This window comes from Ranitomeya variabilis, chromosome 8 (assembly GCF_051348905.1).
Source record: "Ranitomeya variabilis isolate aRanVar5 chromosome 8, aRanVar5.hap1, whole genome shotgun sequence".
NCBI classification, from domain to species: Eukaryota; Metazoa; Chordata; class Amphibia; order Anura; family Dendrobatidae; genus Ranitomeya; species Ranitomeya variabilis.
Window position 1 is genome coordinate 132,576,528 of NC_135239.1, and position 20,429 is coordinate 132,596,956.

The window sequence follows — 20,429 nt, forward strand, 5'->3', positions numbered from 1 at the left end:
GTCATCTCCTCCTGTATATAGTATATACCTGTATGTCATCTCCTCCTATATATAGTATATACCTGTATGTCATCTCCTCCTGTATATAGTATGTACCTGTAAGTCATCTCCTCCTGTATATAGTATATACCTGTGTGTGTCATCTGCTCCTGTATATAGTATATACCTGTGTGTCATCTCCCCTGTATATAGTATGTACCTGTATGTCATCTCTTCCTGTATTAGACCTCGTTCACACGTTATTTGGTCAGTATTTTTACCTCAGTATTTGTAAGCTAAATTGGCAGCCTGATAAATCCCCAGCCAACAGGAAGCCCTCCCCCCTGGCAGTATATATTAGCTCACACATACACATAATAGCCAGGTCATGTGACTGACAGCTGCCGTATTTCCTATATGGTACATTTGTTGCTCTTTTAGTTTGTCTGCTTATTAATCAGATTTTTATTTTTGAAGGATAATACCAGACTTGTGTGTGTTTTAGGGCGAGTTTCATGTGTCAAGTTGTGTGTGTTGAGTTGTGTGTGGCGACATGCATGTAGCGACTTTTGTGAGATGAGTTTTGTGTGGCAACATGCGTATAGCAACTTTTTGTGTGTCGAGTTGCATGTGACAGATTAGTGTAGCAAGTTGTGTGCAGCAAGCTTTGCGAGTGGCGAGTTTTATGTGTGGTGCATTTTGAGTATGTGCAAGTTTTGTGTGAGGCAACTTTTACATGTGTTGCAACTTTTGTGCATGTGGCAATTTTTCCACGTGTGCAAGTTTTGCGTGTGGGGAGCTTTCCATGAGGTGAGTTTTGCACATGTGGCGAGCTTTGCTTGTGGCGAGTTTTGAGTGGCGACTTTTGTGTTTCCACTTTTATGTGGCGAAGTTGGTGTATGTGTGGTGAAATGTGTGCTGAGTGTGGTATATGTTTTCAAGCACGTGCTAGTGTGTGGCGCATTTTGTGTGTGTGTTCATATCCCCGTGTGTGGTGAGTATCCCATGTCGGGGCCCCACCTTAGTAACTGTACGGTATATACTCTTTGGCGCCATCACTCTCATTCTTTAACATAGTAAGGCCGAAAAAAGACATTGGTCCATCCAGTTCAGCCTATATTTCATCATAATAAATCCCCAGATCTACGTCCTTCTACAGAACTAAATAGTTACATAGTTACATAGTTATTAAGGTTGAAGGAAGACTGTAAGTCCATATAGTTCAACCCATAGCCTAACCTAACATGCCCTAACATGTTGATCCAGGGGAAGGCAAAAAAACCCCATGTGGCAAAGAGTAACTCCACCATGGGGAAAAAAATTCCTTCCCAACTCCACATACGGCAATCAGACTAGTTCCCTGGATCAACGCCTTATCAAGGAATCTAGTGTATATACCCTGTAACATTATACTTTTCCAGAAAGGTATCCAGTCCCCTCTTAAATTTAATTAATGAATCACTCATTACAACATCATACGGCAGAGAGTTCCATAGTCTCACTGCTCTTACAGTAAAGAATCCGCGTCTGTTATTATGCTTAAACCTTCTTTCCTCCAGACGTAGAGGATGCCCCCTTGTCCCTGTCTCAGGTCTATGATTAAAAAGATCATCAGAAAGGTCTTTGTACTGTCCCCTCATATATTTATACATTAAAATAAGATCACCCCTTAGTCTTCGTTTTTCCAAACTAAATAGCCCCAAGTGTAATAACCTATCTTGGTATTGCAGACCCCCCAGTCCTCTAATAACCTTGGTCGCTCTTCTCTGCACCCGCTCCAGTTCAGCTATGTCTTTCTTATACACCGGAGACCAGAACTGTGCACAGTATTCTAAGTGTGGTCGAACTAGTGACTTGTATAGAGGTAAAATTATGTTCTCCTCATGAGCATCTATGCCTCTTTTAATACATCCCATTATTTTATTTGCCTTTGTAGCAGCTGCCTGACACTGGCCACTGAATATGAGTTTGTCATCCACCCATACACCCAGGTCTTTTTCATTGACGGTTTTGCCCAGAGTTTTAGAATTAAGCACATAGTTATACATCTTATTACTTCTACCCAAGTGCATGACCTTACATTTATCCCCATTAAAGCTCATTTGCCATTTATCAGCCCAAGCTTCTAGTTTACATAAATCATCCTGTAATATAAAATTGTCCTCCTCTGTATTGATTACCCTGCAGAGTTTAGTGTCATCTGCAAATATTGAAATTCTACTCTGAATGCCCCCTACAAGGTCATTAATAAATATGTTAAAAAGAAGAGGGCCCAATACTGACCCCTGTGGTACCCCACTGCTAACCGTGACCCAGTCCGAGTGTGCTCCATTAATAACCACCCTTTGTTTCCTATCCCTGAGCCAGCTCTCAACCCACTTACACATATTTTCCCCTATCCCCATTACTCTCATTTTATGTAACAACCTTTTGTGTGGCACCGTATCAAAAGTTTTGGAAAAGTCCATATATACTATGTCCACTGGGTTCCCTTGGTCCAGTCCGGAACTTACCTCTTCATAGAAGCTGATCAAATTAGTCTGACATGAACGGTCCCTAGTAAACCCGTGCTGATACTGGGTCATGAGGTTATTCCTCTTCAGATACTCCAGCATAGCATCCCTTAGAATGCCCTCCAGGATTTTACCCACAGTAGAGGTTAAGCTTACTGGCCTATAATTACCGAGTTCAGTTTTTGCCCCTTTTTTGAATATTGGCACCACATTTGCTATACGCCAGTCCTGTGGTACAGACCCTGTTATTATGGAGTCTTTAAAGATTAAAAATAATGGTCTATCAATGACTGTACTTAGTTCCTGCAGTACTCGGGGGTGTACCCCATCCGGGCCCGGAGATTTGTCAATTTTAGTTATTTTTAGACGCCGCTGTACTTCCTGCTGGGTTAAGCAGGTGACATTTAATGGGGAATTTTTATCACTAGTCATTTTTTCTGCCATGGGATTTTCTTTTGTATATACTGATGAAAAAAAGTCATTTAGCATATTGGCTTTTTCTTCATCCTCATCCACCATTTCACCCAGTATTTTTAAGGGGGCCAACACTGTCATTTTTTAGTTTCTTACTATTTATATAGTTAAAGAATATTTTGGGATTATTTTTACTCTCTCTGGCAATGAGTCTCTCTGTCTCAATCTTTGCTGGCTTGATTTGCTTTTTACAGAATTTATTTAATTTTCTGTATTTATTTAATGCCTCCTCACTACCTACTTGCTTTAATTCTCTAAATGCTTTCTTTTTGTCCCTTATTGCGCCCCTTACAGCTCTATTTAGCCATATTGGTTTCCTCCTATTTCTAGTATGTTTATTCCCATACGGTATATACTGTGCACAGGTCCTATCCAGGATGCTAATAAATGTCTCCCATTTTATTTGTGTATTTTTGTGTCTCAGGATATCGTCCCAGTTAATTGCACCAAGATAGTAACATAGTAACATAGTTAGTAAGGCCGAAAAAAGACATTTGTCCATCCAGTTCAGCCTATATTCCATCATAATAAATCCCCAGATCTACGTCCTTCTACAGAACCTAATAATTGTATGATACAATATTGTTCTGCTCCAGGAAGACATCCAGGCCTCTCTTGAACCCCTCGACTGAGTTCGCCATCACCACCTCCTCAGGCAAGCAATTCCAGATTCTCACTGCCCTAACAGTAAAGAATCCTCTTCTATGTTGGTGGAAAAACCTTCTCTCCTCCAGACGCAAAGAATGCCCCCTTGTGCCCGTCACCTTCCTTGGTATAAACAGATCCTCAGCGAGATATTTGTATTGTCCCCTTATATACTTATACATGGTTATTAGATCGCCCCTCAGTCGTCTTTTTTCTAGACTAAATAATCCTAATTTCGCTAATCTATCTGGGTATTGTAGTTCTCCCATCCCCTTTATTAATTTTGTTGCCCTCCTTTGTACTCTCTCTAGTTCCATTATATCGTTCCTGAGCACCGGTGCCCAAAACTGGACACAGTACTCCATGTGCGGTCTAACTAGAGAGATCCTCTCTCATCCGTTGGAAATTTGCCCTCCTGAAGTTTAGTGTCCTTGTCACCCCCCTACTACCCATCTTATTAAAGGTTACATGAAAACTTATTATTTTGTGATCACTATTCCCCAAGTGACCCCCAACCCTTATATTTGATATGCGGTCTGGCCTGTTGGTTAATATTAGGTCTAGCAGTGCCCCCCTCCTTGTTGGGTCCTGAACCAGTTGTGAAAGGTAATTGTCTCTCATAGTTGTCAAAAACCGATTACCTTTGCTGGAACTGCAGGTTTCTGTTCCCCAATCTATTTCAGGGTAGTTGAAGTCCCCCATAATAATGACTTCTCCTTGAGTCGCAGCTTCATCTATTTGCTTTACGAGGATATTCTCCATTGCTTCCATTAGTTTTGGAGATTTATAACAAACCCCTATCAGTAATTTATTATTTTTTCCCCCTCCCCTTATCTCCACCCACAGGGACTCTACATTTTCATTAAATTCACCTATATTATCACGCAGGATGGGTTTTAAGGAAGATTTTACATATAGACACACCCCTCCCCCTCGCTTATCTGTACGGTCATTTCTGAACAGGCTATAGACCTGCAAGTTAACAGCCCAGTCATGGCTCTCATCCAGCCACGTCTCAGATATCTCCACCATGTCATAATTATGCTCCAACAACATTAGTTCTAATTCATCCATTTTGTTGGCGAGGCTTCTGGCATTAGTATACATGCACTTGATGTTACTCTCTGTACCTCTATTCTTTCTTAAATTACTAACTGCTCTAACCCCACCCCCCATGCCACCGCCACCCCCAACTTCCTCATTTGTGCCCAGGTCTCTATCTGCACTATCTTCCCCTCCTATAAAATGAATACCCTCCCCCCAATCCCTAGTTTAAACACTCCTCCAACCTTCTAACCATTTTCTCCCCCAGCACAGCTGCACCTTCCCCATTGAGGTGCAGCCCGTCCCTAGCGTAGAGCCTGTAGCCAACTGAGAAGTCGGCCCAGTTCTGCAGGAACCCAAACCCCTCCTTCCTACACCAATTCTTGAGCCACTTATTAACCTCCCTAATCTCCCGTTGCCTCTCTGGCGTGGCACAGGCAGTATTTCGGAAAATACCACGTTGGAGGTCCTTGCTTTAAGCTTGCAGCCTAATTCCCTGAAATCATCTTTACGGACCTTCCACCTACCTCTAACTTTGTCATTTGTGCCAATGTGCACCATGACCGCTGGGTCCTCACCAGCCCCTCCCAGTAATCTGTCCACCCGATCAGCGATGTGTCGGACTCGAGCGCCAGGTAGGCAGCACACCGTCCGACGATCCCTGTCTTTGTGACAGATTGCCCTATCTGTTCCCCTAATAATTGAGTCCCCCACTACCAGCACCTGTCTGGCCTGCCCTGCTCTCCTTTTTCCCTCCTTACTGGAGCAGTCACTCCTCCGGCTTTCAGAGGACATGCCTGGCTGCAGCAGTGCTACCCCTGTACTGGCACCCCCCTCATCTGCCAACTTAGCAAACTTATTGGGGTGTGCCAGATCAGGACTAGCCTCCCTGGCACTCTTCCCTCTACCCCGCCTTCTATCTGTCACCCAGCTAACTGCCACACTGTCCTGCAGCTCCATCCTACCATCCCCCTCCTCATCTATCCCATTGAGCGTCTGCTCTGTGAGCAGAAGACTCCTCTCCATATTGTCTATGGATCCCAGTGTTGCCAGCTGCACATTTAGATCCAGTATCTGGGTTTCCAAATGCACAATGTGCTCACATCTCGCACAGCAGTATGCACCCTCGACCGGCTGGTCAAGGACTGCATACATGTGGCAAGACGTACACTGGATGGCATTAACAATTGTGGAGCACATTTCCTAATGGGGATTGCAGCACACAGAAACGTTAATTAAAAATAAATACAAAGTATTAATTAAACCCCAAAAAAAAAACAAGCAATTCCTCCCTTGGAAACTCCCTGATTCCAAAGTCACTGAATCACAAGTCACACACTTACCACCGTTCACACTTACGCTCAGGTCACACTCAGCTCGTTCACACTCGCTGTGCTGAAGATTTATAGATTTTTTTTTTTCTCTCTCTATCTCCCCTCAACAGCAATCCACCTTGCTGTTCAGATGCACTTCCAAAAAGGGAATAATTGTATGATACAATATTGTTCTGCTCCAGGAAGACATCCAGGCCTCTCTTGAACCCCTCGACTGAGTTCGCCATCACCACCTCCTCAGGCAAGCAATTCCAGATTCTCACTGCACTAACAGTAAAGAATCCTCTTCTATGTTGGTGGAAAAACCTTCTCTCCTCCAGACGCAAAGAATTCCCCCTGGTGCCCGTGACCTTCCTTGGTATAAACAGATCCTCAGCAAGATATTTGTATTGTCCCCTTATATACTTATACATGGTTATTAGATCGCCCCTCAGTCGTCTTTTTTCTAGACTAAATAATCCTAATTTCGCTAATCTATCTGGGTATTGTAGTTCTCCCATCCCCTTTATTAATTTTGTTGCCCTCCTTTGTACTCTCTCTAGTTCCATTATATCCTTCCTGAGCACCGGTGCCCAAAACTGGACACAGTACTCCATGTGCGGTCTAACTAGGGATTTGTACAGAGGCAGTATAATGCTCTCATCATGTGTATCCAGACCTCTTTTAATGCACCCCATGATCACCCCTTGGCAGCTGCTGCCTGGCACTGGCTGCTCCAGGTAAGTTTATCATTAACTAGGATCCCCAAGTCCTTCTCCCTGTCAGATTTACCCAGTGGTTTCCCGTTCAGTGTGTAATGGTGATATTGATTCCTTCTTCCCATGTGTATAACCTTACATTTATCATTGTTAAACCTCATCTGCCACCTTTCAGCCCAAGTTTCCAACTTATCCAGATCCATCTGTAGCAGAATACTACCTTCTCTTGTATTAACTGCTTTACATAGTTTTGTATCATCTGCAAATATCAATATTTTACTGTGGAAACCTTCTACCAGATCATTAATGAATATGTTGAAGAGAACAGGTCCCAATACCGACCCCTGCGGTACCTCACTGGTCACAGCGACCCAGTTAGAGACTATACCATTTAGAACCACCCTCTGCTTTCTATCACTAAGCCAGTTACTAACCCATTTACACACATTTTTCCCCAGACCAAGCATTCTCATTTTGTGTACCAACCTCTAGTGCGGCACCGTATCAAACGCTTTGGAAAAATCGAGATATACCAATGACTCACCGTGGTCCAGCCTATAGCTTACCTCTTTATACAAACTGATTAGATTGGTTTGACAGGAGCGATTTCTCATAAACCCATGCTGATATGGAGTTAAACAGTTATTCTCATTGAGATAATCCAGAATAACATCCTTCAGAAACCCTTCAAATATTTTACCAACAGTAGAGGTTAGACTTACTGGCCTATAATTTCCAGGTTCACTTTTAGAGCCCTTTTTGAATATTGGCACCACATTTGCTATTCGCCAGTCCTGCGGAACAGACCCCGTCGCTATAGAGTCCCTAAAAATAAGAAATAATGGTTTATCTATTACATTACTTAGTTCTCTTAGTACTCGTGGGTGTATGCCATCCGGACCCGGAGATTTATCTATTTTAATCTTATTTAGCCGGTTTCGCACCTCTTCTTGGGTTAGATTGGTGACCCTTAATATAGGGTTTTCATTGTTTCTTGGGATTTCACCTAGCATTTCATTTTCCACCGTGAATACCGTGGAGAAGAAGGTGTTTAATATGTTAGCTTTATCCTCGTCATCTACAACCATTCTTTCCTCACTATTTTTTAAGGGGCCTACATTTTCAGTTTTTATTCTTTTTACTATTGATATAGTTGAAGAACAGTTTGGGATTAGTTTTACTCTCCTTAGCAATGTGCTTCTCTGTTTCCTTTTTGGCAGCTTTAATTAGTTTTTTAGATAAAGTATTTTTCTCCCTATAGTTTTGTAGAGCTTCAATGGTGCCATCCTGCTTTAGTAGTGCAAATGTTTTCTTTTTACTGTTAATTGCCTGTCTTACTTCTTTGTTTAGCCACATTGGGTTTTTCCTATTTCTAGTCCTTTTATTCTCACAAGGTATAAACCGCTTACAGTGCCTATTTAGGATGTTCTTAAACATTTTCCATTTATTATCTGTATTCTTATTTCTGAGGATATTGTCCCAGTCTCCCAGATTAAGGGCATCTCTAAGCTGGTCAAACTTTGCCTTCCTAAAGTTCAGTGTTTTTGTGACTCCCTGACAAGTCCCCCTAGTGAAAGACAGGTGAAACTGTACAATATTGTGGTCGCTATTTCCTAGATGCCCAACCACCTGCAGATTTGTTATTCTGTCAGGTCTATTAGATAGTATTAGGTCTAAAAGTGCTGCTCCTCTGGTTGGATTCTGCACCAAATTGTGAAAGATAATTTTTCTTGGTTATTAGCAGAAACCTGTTCCCTTTATGGGTTTCACAGGTTTCTGTTTCCCAGTTAATATCCGGGTAGTTAAAGTCCCCCATAACCAGGACCTCATTATGGGTTGCAGCTTCATCTATCTGCTTTAGAAGTAGACTTTCCATGATTTCTGTTATATTTGGGGGTTTGTAACAGACCCCAATGAGAATTTTGTTACCATTTTTCCCTCCATGAATTTCGACCCATATGGACTCGACATCCTCATTCCCTTCGCTAATATCCTCCCTTAAAGTGGACTTTAGACAAGACTTTACATAGAGACAAATCCCTCCTCCTCTCCGATTTTTACGATCCTCTCTAAACAGACTGTAACCCTGTAAGTTAACTGCCCAGTCATAGCTTTCATCTAACCATGTCTCGGTTATTCCCTCTATGTCAAAGTTACCTGTAGATATTTCTGCTTCTAGTTCTTCCATCTTGTTTGTCAGGCTTCTGGCGTTTGCGAGCATGCAGTTTAGAGGATTTTGTTTTGTTCCAATCTCCTCCCTGTGGATTGTTTTAGAAATGTTCTTACCTCCCTTCTGAGTATGTTTAAGTCCCCCTTGTTCACATCTGGCAGCTGTCAATTTGCCTCCAACACTTTTCCTTTCACTGTTTCCCCAGTATGTAGATAGTGGAAAATTTGTTTGCTGAATTGGAATGCACGGGGTTAAAATTTCTCCTCACAACATAGTCTAAAATGCACTCGGGGTCCAGATGTGTGACTGTGCAAAATTTTGTGACTGTAGCTGCGACGGTTCAGATGCCAATCCCGGACATACAAACACATTCAGCTTTCTATATTAGATAACAAACACAGTTATACTCACCTAATGCCTATTCCAAAGAAGCCCTCATCTCCTGTAATAAAAAACAACCATATCCCTCACCGTAATCCATGTGTGGGGGACAAACCGTTTTCAACCTGGACTGTGCCAAGATGCGACCTTTCTTTCTCAAAGAACTGCGGTGAACTCACTGAGCTGAGCCTCAATGATGTCACAGCTGGTCACTCATTCCCAGTGGTTCTAAGCCGTGATGGTCACATTTTGGCATAGTACAGGTTGAAAACTATTAATGCCCAGACATGGATTACGGTGAGGGATAGAATGAGACACATGTGAGGGATATGGTTGTTTTTAATTTTTTTATAGCAGACCATGCCTTCAGTGGAATGGGCTGTATACTTACCTAACAGTGTTTTGTTTTGTTTTTTTAAGGCTATGTGCAGACTAGAGTTGAGTGACTTTTACTTTTTTAGGATCGAGTCGGGTTTCGTGAAACCTGACTTTGTCAAAAGTTGGGTCGGGTGAAATCGGCCTATTATTGTGTAAAATCGGGGGCCGACTGAAACACGAAACCCAATGCAAGTCAATGGGGAATCAAAGTCGGCAGAGAGTGGAGGACAGGAAAACACCTACAGTGCCCATTTTAATGCCAAAAACATCAATTCTTATTACTGAAGCTTGACAATCTTAATTTACTTTATAATAATAGTTAGGCACTGAAAACTGGGGGTCATTTGGCTAAAGTTGTGGGGGGGTAAGGCTAGCTCAAGTTTTTCGTGGGCCCAGGAAACGCTGAATACGTCACGGCGGTGGAGCAGGGAGAGGTAAGTATTTCAACTTTGGAAGTGCTGTGATCCTGAGCAAGCAGTGGGGGCCCACTCATTGGCATTGGCACTGGCACAGGGCCCCTCATAGTACGGCGGTGTGTTTGACGGCGGGTGGCGCCTCCCACCGGCAGAGACACTTTTGTGTACTATGAGGGGCCCTGTGCCAGTGATGTCGCCAACGAGTATGCCCCCCCACCTGATGAAGGAACCTGCTCTTTCATCTGCACCTTCCTCTTTGTCCCTGTGTAAGGTGGTATAGTATGCGGGAAGGGGAACCTGACTTTCAGCAGGGTCAGATTCTGGCTGTGTAGAGTGCAAGGGGAATGTAGTGGTCTGGGTCAGTGTATCAGCAGACTCATCTAGCAGTGGCTGGGCAATGGCCAGGATGAGGAGGAAGCACAGATATAGGCCCAAATAATAAAGTAGGCTAAATGCAGTTCAAATGTGGTAACAGGACTAAACAGGTGGCATTGCTTTGTTCAGTGGAGGAAAACTGTAATGAGTGTCAGACACAGTTAGTAGGCCCAAATAATAAAGTAGCCTAAATGCAGTTCAAAATTGGTAACAGGACTAAACTGGTGGCATTGCTTGGTTCAGCGGAGGACGATTGTAAGGAGTGGCTGACACAGTGAGTAGGCCCAAATAAGTAAGTGGGCTAAATGCAGTTCAAAATTGTTAACAGGAATAACCAGGCGGCATTGCTTGGTTCAGCGGAGGACAATTGTAAGGAGTGGCTGACACAGTGAGTAGGCCCAAATAAGTAAGTGGGCTAAAAGCAGTTAAAAATTGTTAACAGGAATAACCAGGCTGTAATGATTATAAGGGATAACTCAGGAGACTCTTTGCATGGAACAAGACAACTACAGGACACAGTTTTATAAGTGGTAAAGTCTATATTATCACACGGTGATTCAAACAGGTGCAGAGAGAAACTCGCGTCCACAACACTTGGTGTAAATATTAAACACAGCTTAACAGTCTATAGGAAACTTCAGAGGAAAATGCAATCACTCAAAGTCTATGAAGCACAATTATTCTTGAGGATACTTGACACGAATAAGTCCTTGGTAGTCCAAACACAGATAGATATGCTTAGAGGCAGTTCAAATAATATCTTAGCACAACCAGGGAGGCCTGGGTAAAAGTCTCAGGTTTAAGCAGAGCAGCAACAGCTTACATGTCCAGCAAATGCAGATGGAAACAAACACAAGCAGCCAGATGGAGGATTACTGGAAACCAATGTATGCAGCAGAAACTCACAGCTGAGTAGCAGGATCTTCACACAGGTTCACAGCAGCAGGTGCAGGTGCAAAGCCAGGGAGTCATCAGGAGCTGGATGCAAGGCAGAATACTCTAGCACAGACTAAAGGCTGGGGTGGAGTTATATAGCAGGAAGACACAGTGCACATGAGACCAAAGACGCCATCTTGGAAAAGGGCAGTAATGCACAAAAGGTAATCAAAATGTTCAATGTCCTGACATTACTCCCTCCTTAGAAGCGGCCTCAGGACGATCCTGGACCTGGTTTCTCAGGGAATCTTTGATGAAAACGAGAGATCTTCTGTTGGGCATTGATGGTTTCCACAGGTTCCCAAGAGTTCCTCAGGGTGATATCCCTGCCATCTTATCAGATATTGGAGCCGATTCCTGGAATCAATAATTTCCTCCACCACAAATTGTTCTTGCCCATCAATCACCACAGGCTGCGGAAGTGGCACAACACGTCCCTGGAAGGTATTAGGAGATACAGGCTTTATTAAAGATACATGAAAAACTGGGTGTACCTTCATAGTCCTAGGCAGCTTCAGACAGCAGGCCATAGAGCTCACAATACTGTTGATCTTGAAAGGGCCAATGAATTTCTGTCCAAATTTTTGTGAAGGAACGTTTAACTTCAGATTCTTAGTTGATAACCACACAGAATCTCCTACCTTGAACATGGATGCAGGTTTACGGAATCTATCAGCCGATCTCTTATAACGTTCTTGAGCCATGGTCAGGGATTCCTTCAGAACCTCCAGATTTTGCCTCATCTCAGTCAGCCTTTCCTCAACTGCTAGAACCGGAGAATTAATCAGAGACCTAGGTAAGATACATGGATGATAACCCAGATTGGCAAAGAAAGGAGTGAACTTAGTGGAGGCGCTCTGAGAATTGTTGTATGAAAATTCGGCTAACGGCAGTAATTCCAACCAATCATCTTGGAGATGGCTAACATAGCATCTTAGATATTGTTCCAACATCTGGTTGGTACGCTCAGTCTGACCATTTGTCTGGGGATGGTAAGCGGAAGAGAGACAGACATTAATATTGAGTGCAGAGCAAAACCCCTTCCAGAATCTTGAAGTGAACTGTACGCCACGGTCAGAGATGATCTCATCCGGGACCCCATGCAGCCTGAAGACATTCTGAATAACCAAGTTCACTGTATCCTTAGCTGAGGGGAGGCCGGTGCATGGAACAAAATGAGCGGCTTTAGTCAGGCGATCAACTACTACCATGATCACATTCATGCCCCCCGATGTAGGCAGCTCCACAATAAAGTCCATTGATATAGACCCCCGAGGTCGGGACTGAACAAGTAATGGTTGCAGGAGACCCGTAGGTGCCACACGAGTAGTCTTGTAACGAGCACATACCTCGCAAGAGAGAACATAGTCCTTAGTATCCTTCAGGCAAGTTGGCCACCAGAAAAATCGACTTAGGAACTCTTGTGTCTTCTGTACCCCCCTGTGACCAGCCAACTTGGAGTCATGTACCAACTTGAGGATCTGCAGACGGACGACCTCAGGGATGTAGATACGTCGATCTCTGAACCACATACCACCCTTAAAGACAAGATTAATATCAACAGGTGGGTTGGCCAGAAATACATCACTGTCATAAGCCTCCCTGCACTTCTTCCACAAGTCCTGATCGTGGATAACTCCGATGAAATTGGCATCAGATAGAATGGTCTTGGACAGGGCTCCAGGTACGGAATCTGCAGCATGGATTCGGGATAAAGCATCACCCTTCCCATTACGAGAACCTGGACGGTACGAGATAACAAATTTAAATTGATTTAAAAATAAGTTCCAAGGAGCCTGACGAGGAGAAAGACATCTAGCGGATCTGAGGAACTCTAAATTGCGATGGTCAGTAAGCACTACGATCTGTTGTGCAGCTCCTTGCAGATGATGTCTCCATTTCTTGAAAGCCGCAATAATAGCCAGCAATTCCTTGTCTCCCACATCGTAATTCTTCTCTGCTGAGGTTAGTCTACAGGAAAAGAAAGCACAAGGATGTAGCAGACCCTTCTCTCCAGTTCTTTGGGAGAGAATAGCCCCCAAGGCATTATCAGAAGCATCCACCTCCACAATGAAAGAAAGTGTTGGATCTGGGTGTATCAACAGCGGTGCTGAGGTGAAACAGATCTTAAGCCAATCAAAAGCTTCTTGAGCCTGTGATGACCACTTAAAGGGCTTTTCCTTCTTTGTCAAGGAAGTAATGGGATGGACAATATCAGAAAAATTTCGAATGAAGCGTTTGTAGAAATTTGCAAAACCAATAAAACGTTGGACCTCCTTAACGTTCTTGGGTACCGGCCAGTCAAGGATAGCCTGAATTTTACCAGATTCCATGTTCAGCCCCTGGGGAGAGATGATATAACCTAAGAACTGTATCTCAGAACGATGGAGCTCGCATTTCTCCGGCTGAATATACAGATGGTTCTCTTTCAGACGTCTTAAAACAGCTTTGACATGTTCTTCATGTTCCTGTAGAGAGTCAGAAAAGATTAGAATATCGTCCAAATAGATCACCACAAACTGGTCCAACAAATCTCTGAAAATGTCATTAGCAAGATGTTGAAACGTTGCAGGGGCATTACAAAGCCCGAAGGGCATCACGAGATATTCAAAGTGTCCATACCGGCATCGGAATGCTGTCTTCCACTCATCCCCTGGACGAATACGCACCAAATTATAAGCCCCACGAAGATTCAGTTTAGAGAACACCTTAGCATGGCGGACTCTTTCCAGTAATTCGGGATTTAGAGGCAAAGGGTAACGATTCCGTACGGTTACCTTATTGAACTCTCGATAGTTCACACAGGGTCTCAGGGACCCACGCTTCTTCTTTACAAAAAATATAGGTGCCCCTGCTGGTGAAGAAGAAGGACGTATGAAGCCTTTGGCCAGATTTTCATCAATATACTCCTTTAAGGCTTGAAGCTCAGGTGCCGCCAAAGGATATACGTTACCAAAAGGAATAGCTGCCCCAGGAAGCAACTCAAACGGACAGTAATAATGCCTGTGTGGAGGAAGCTGATCTGAATTCTTCTTGTCACAGATGTCAGAGAGCTCTTTATATGCTGAAGGTAAAGTAAATACCTTTACCGGTAGTTCCGTAGCTGTGGACTCGGGGACAGCTTCAGTTAATGCTGAGTTGCTCCTTGTTGGAAAGATAATCTCCTTGGTCTCCCAGTTGATAGTTAGATTCTGAGAACGCAGCCAAGGGATGCCTAAAATCACAGAAAAATGAGGAGAAGAAATTAACAAGAAAGAGAGTTGCTCTTGATGATTAGGCTCCAACAAAATCTCAAGGGGTGCGGTCTCCTGATCCACAGGCCCGGAGATTAAAGGTGACCCATCCACTGTTTCCATGGTAATTGGAGAGGCTCTTTGCTGAATTTCAATACCATGTTATTTGTCAAATGCAATATCCATAAAATTGCCACCTGCACCAGAGTCAATCATAGCTGTACTGGAAATCCACTGTCCTGTACACAGGATCTTAATTGGGAGAGAACAGTCAGAGTTCTTTTCATTTAGCTCCTTGACTGGTGAAGTCATAGAAAGTGAATGGAATACAGCGTTTAAAGGCAGGCTACATTCAGAGATGTCAGATTCATCATCATAGTTGTCATACTCCCCTACTGCTGCTAGCACCTTGTTAGGCCGCTTGGGACACTTGGGACAGTTGATTAGAAAGTGGTCAGACTGGCCGCAGTAGAAACATAGACTTTCTTGAAGGCGATGCTCCCGGCGCTCATTACTCTCGCGCCTCTGAACAGAATCAATTTGCATGGGCACCTCCTCTACCTCTCGAGATGTTTTACCTGCAGGCTCTTTGGAAGGAAGGGAAAAGTTAGAAATACGGTTATATGCAGCAAACTTCTTCTGCCTACGCTCAGTAAGGCGAATGTCAATGCGCGCACAATGCTGTATAAATGTTTCTAGCTCTTGTGGTGATTCAGAGCAAGCTAATTCATCCTTTACAATGCTAGACAGACCCTTTTTAAAAATAGGTAATTGTGCATAACTGTCCCAATTAGTATCTACCGCTAATCTCCTGAATTCAGTAGCATACTCAATAACAGAACGTTTAGCCTGGCATAAAGATAATAAAGCAGATTCAGCGGTTGCACAGCAATTAGGGTCATCAAACAGTAATGCCATAGCGGCCAAAAAATCGTCCAAATTATTTAACCTCCGGTCACAAGACTCAATCATCGGATTTGCCCAGGCGAGCGCTCGTGCGGTCAGCAGCATTATTACACACAATACTTTGGATCTATCATTAGGAAAATGGTCAGCATGTACATCAAAATATAGCATACATTGATTCACAAAGCCACAAAATTTGTCGCGATCACCATTACATCTGAATGGGGTCAACTTAGGTGGGCTAGCTGGTGGCGGTTGCCCAGATGGTAAAGTCGCTTGTGCAGCCATTTGCGTGCTTATGTCCTGAAAAGCCAGTCCATACTGGGACTCTATGCCAGCAAGTTTGTTTTCCTGGGCTGCCATGCGGGTGCTTAAGTCCTGCAAAGTTTGTCCAAACACTTGTTGATTGTGTTCAAAGCTTCCAAACTTCTTTTGCAGACCTTCCACATCTTTCTGCAGTGATCTAATTATGGAAAACACCTGCTCTAGTCTGCTTTCTGCAGCCATTGTTTTAGCAGTCTCCTCTTTTGAAGCTAGAGTACCCTGTAATGATTATAAGGGATAACTCGGGAGACTCTTTGCATGGAACAAGACAACTACAGGACACAGTTTTATAAGTGGTAAAGTCTATATTATCACATGGTGATTCAAACAGGTGCAGAGAGAAACTCAAGTCCACAACACTTGGTGTAAATATTAAACGCAGCTTAACAGACTATAGGAAACTTCAGAGGAAAATGCAATCACGAAGAAAGTCTGTGAAGCACAATTATCTTGAGGATACTTGACACGAATAAGTCCTTGGTAGTCCAAACACAGATAGATATGCTTAGAGGCAGTTCAAATAATATCTTAGCACAACCAGGGAGGCCTGGGTAAAAGTCTCAGGTTTAAGCAGAGCAGCAACAGCTTACATGTCCAGCAAATGCAGATGGAAACAAACACAAGCAGCCAGATGGAGGATTACTGGAAACCAATGTATGCAGCAGAAACTCAGAGCTGAGTAGCAGGATCTCCACACAGGTTCACAGGAGCAGGTGCAGGTGGAAAGCCAGGGAGTCATCAGGAGCTGTATACAAGGCAGAATACTCTAGCACAGACTAAAGGCTTGGGTGGCGTTATATAGCAGGAAGACACAGTGCACATGAGACCAAAGACGCCATCTTGGAAAAGGGCAGTAATGCACAAAAGGTAATCAAAATGTTCAGAGTCCTGACACAGGTGGCATTGCTTGGTTCAGCGGAGGACAATTGTAAGGAGTGGCTGACACAGTGAGTAGACCCATATAAGTAAGTAGAGTAAATGCAGTTCAAAATTATTAACAGGAATAACCAGGCGGCATTGCTTGGTTCAGCGGAGGACAATTGTAAGGAGTGGCTGACACAGCGAGTAGGCCCTAATAATAAAGTAGGCTAAATGTGTGCCAAAAATGTTTTCAGAAATAACCAGGTGGCATAGCTAGGTACAGGGGTGGGCTCCTCTGCTGAGTAGCAGACAGTGGTAGTAGGTGCAACGTATTAACTGGTATAAATGGAGGCCAGGGCCCCTGTATATTTTAATTAACATCTATCATTTCAACAAATTTGTATTCGGAGTGCCATTGAAGGATTTAACAGCACAGACTACACAGTGGTGGAGCAGGGAGAGGTAAGTTTTGCAAGTGGTAGAGCACTGTTCGAGCTGGGGGGGACACTATCTCATGGGCGGCGGTACTGGCACAGGGCCACTCATATTACGACGTTGTCTGACGTTGGTTGTGCACCACCACCGTCAGAGACACTTCTGTTGTGAATTCTGTTCTCGAACTCCCTCCTGTGGTCATGAATGGTACTTCGGCGAGTTCTGTCCATGGACTCCCTCTGGTGGCTGTGAGTGGAGCTGCTGGTTCTGAGGTTCCTTCCTCAGCTGACCTTGTTTAGTCCTAGGCTGGCTGCTCTATTTAACTCCACTCAGATCGTTACTTGATGTCAGCTGTCAATGTTCTAGTACTGGTTCAGATCTCTCTTGGATCTTTCTGAGGACCTGTCTACTCCAGCAGAAGCTAAGTCCCTGCTAGTTTATTTGCTGATCTTTGTTTTCTTGTCCAGCTTGCTATCATGATATTGCCTTACTAGCTGGAAGCTCTGGGAGGCAGAGTGGCACCTCCGCACCGTGAGTCGGTGCGGGGGTCTTTTTGCACACTCTGCGTGGCTTTTTGTAGTGTTTTGTGCTGACCGCAAAGATACCTTTTCTATCCTCAGTCTGTTTAGTGAAGTCTGGCCTCCTTTGCTGAAACCTGTTTCATTCTTATGTTTGTGACTTTCATCTTAACTCACAGTCAATATTTGTGGGGGGCTGCCTTTTCCTTTGGGGAAATTTCTCTGAGGCAAGGTAGGCTTTATTTCCTATCTTTAGGGGTAGTTAGCTCTTAGGCTGTGAAGAGGCGTCTAGGCAGAGTTAGGTATGCTCCATGGCTATTTCTAGTGTGTTTGTGATAGGATTAGGCTTGCGGTCAGCAGAGCTCCCACTTCCCAGAGCTTGTCCTGTGTGATAGTTTAACCATCAGGTCATTCCGGGTGCTCCTAACCACCAGGTCCATAACAGTACAGCTGGCCAGTAAAGTGTTAATGCATCTCAATAGAGGGATAAGAGAAGTTCTGAGACCATTTTTTTTTTCTGCAGTGTGTTTTGTCTTTCATTTCCCCTTAATATCTGGGTGGTTCAGGACACAGGTGTAGATATGGACATTCAAGGTTTGTCCTCTTGTATGGATCAACTCACTGCTAGGATACAAAGCATTCAAGATTATGTAGTTCAGAATCCGATGTTAGAGCCTAGAATTCCAATTCCTGATTTGTTTTCTGGGGATAGATCTAAGTTCCTGAATTTCAAAAATAATTGTAGACTGTTTCTTGCTTTGAAACCCCGCTCCTCTGGTGACCCCATTCAGCAAGTAAAAATCATTATTTCTTTGTTACGTGGCGACCCTCAAGACTGGGCATTTTCCCTTGTGCCAGGAGATCCTGCATTGCGTAATGTGGATGCCTTTTTTTCTGGCGCTTGGATTGCTTTATGATGAACCGAATTCAATGATTCAATGGATCAGGCAGAGAAAATCTTGCTGGCTTTGTGTCAGGGTCAGGATGAAGCGGAGGTATATTGTCAGAAGTTTAGAAAGTGGTCTGTGCTTACTCAGTGGAATGAGTGTGCCCTGGTGGCAATTTTCAGAAAGGGTCTTTCTGAAGCCCTTAAGGATGTTATGGTGGAATTTCCCACGCCTGCTGGTCTGAATGAGTCTATGTCCTTGGCCATTCAGATCGATCAACGCTTGCGTGAGCGCAACGCTGTGCACCATTTGGCGGTATCTTCTGAGCAGAGGTCTGAGCCTATGCAATGTGATAGGACTTTGACCAGAGCTGAACGGCAAGAACACAGACGTCAGAATGGGCTGTGTTTTTACTGTGGTGACTCCACTCATGCTATCTCTGATTGTCCTAAGCGCACTAAGCGGTTCGCTAGGTCTGCCACCATTGGTACGGTACAGCCTAAATTTCTTTTGTCCGTTACTCTGATTTGCTCTTTGTCGTCCTATTCTGTTATGGCATTTGTGGATTCAGGCGCTGCCCTGAATTTGATGGACTTGGAGTTTGCCAGGCGCTGTGGTTTTTTCTTGGAGCCCTTGCAGTATCCTATTCCATTGAGAGGAATTGATGCTACGCCTTTGGCCAAGAATAAGCCTCAGTACTGGACTCAATTGACCATGTGCATGGCTCCTGCACATCAGGAGGATATTCGCTTTTTGGTGTTGCATAATCTGCATGATGTGGTCGTTTTGGGTTTGCCATGGCTACAGGTCCATAATCCAGTATTGGATTGGAAATCAATGTCTGTGTCCAGTTGGGGTTGTCAAGGGATACATGGTGATGTTCCATTGTTGTCAATTTCGTCTTCCACTCCTTCTGAAGTCCCTGAGTTTTTGTCGGATTACCAGGATGTATTTGATGAGCCCAAATCCAGTGCCCTACCTCCTCATAGGGATTGTGATTGTGCTATTAATTTGATTCCTGGTAGTAAGTTTCCTAAGGGCCGACTGTTCAATTTGTCTGTGCCAGAGCATGCCACTATGCGGAGTTATATAAAGGAGTCCTTGGAGAAAGGGCATATTCGCCCGTCGTCGTCACCGTTGGGAGCAGGGTTCTTTTCTGTGGCCAAGAAGGATGGTTCTCTGAGACCTTGTATAGATTACCGCCTTCTCAATAAAATCACGGTCAAATTTTAGTACCCTTTGCCGCTACTGTCTGATTTGTTTGCTCGGATTAAGGGGGCTAGTTGGTTCACTAAGATAGATCTTCGAGGCGCGTATAATCTTGTGCGTGTTAAGCAGGGCGATGAATGGAAAACAGCATTTAATACGCCCGAGGGCCATTTTGAGTACCTGGTGATGCCATTCGGGCTTTCTAATGCTCCATCTGTGTTTCAGTCCTTTATGCATGACCTCTTCCGAAAGTACCTGGATAGATTCATGATTGTATATTTGGATGATATTTTGGTCTTTTCGGATGATTGGGAGTCTCATGTGAAGCAGGTTAGAATGGTGTTCCAGGTCCTTCGTGCTAATTCCTTGTTTGTGAAGGGGTCTAAATGTCTCTTTGGAGTTCAGAAGGTTTCATTTTTGGGCTTCATTTTTTCCCCTTCTACTATCGAGATGGACCCTGTTAAAGTTCAGGCCATTTATGATTGGACTCAGCCTACTTCTGTGAAGAGCCTTCAGAAATTCATGGGCTTTGCTAATTTTTACCGTCGCTTCATAGCTAATTTTTCTAGTGTTGTTAAACCATTGACTGATTTGACCAAGAAAGGTGCTGATGTGGTCAATTGGTCCTCTGCGGCCGTTGAGGCTTTTCAGGAGTTGAAGCGTCGTTTTTCTTCTGCCCCTGTATTGTGTCAGCCAGATGTTTCGCTCCCGTT

At 43.8% G+C, this 20,429-nt stretch overlaps 1 protein-coding gene across 2 annotated transcripts in view; it reads left to right on the plus strand.

The window, feature by feature from the left end:
* The window catches only part of FIRRM (FIGNL1 interacting regulator of recombination and mitosis), a 983,706-nt gene that overhangs the window by 775,783 nt on the left and 187,494 nt on the right, over positions 1–20,429 (plus strand). The gene's annotated exons all lie outside the window — the stretch shown is intronic.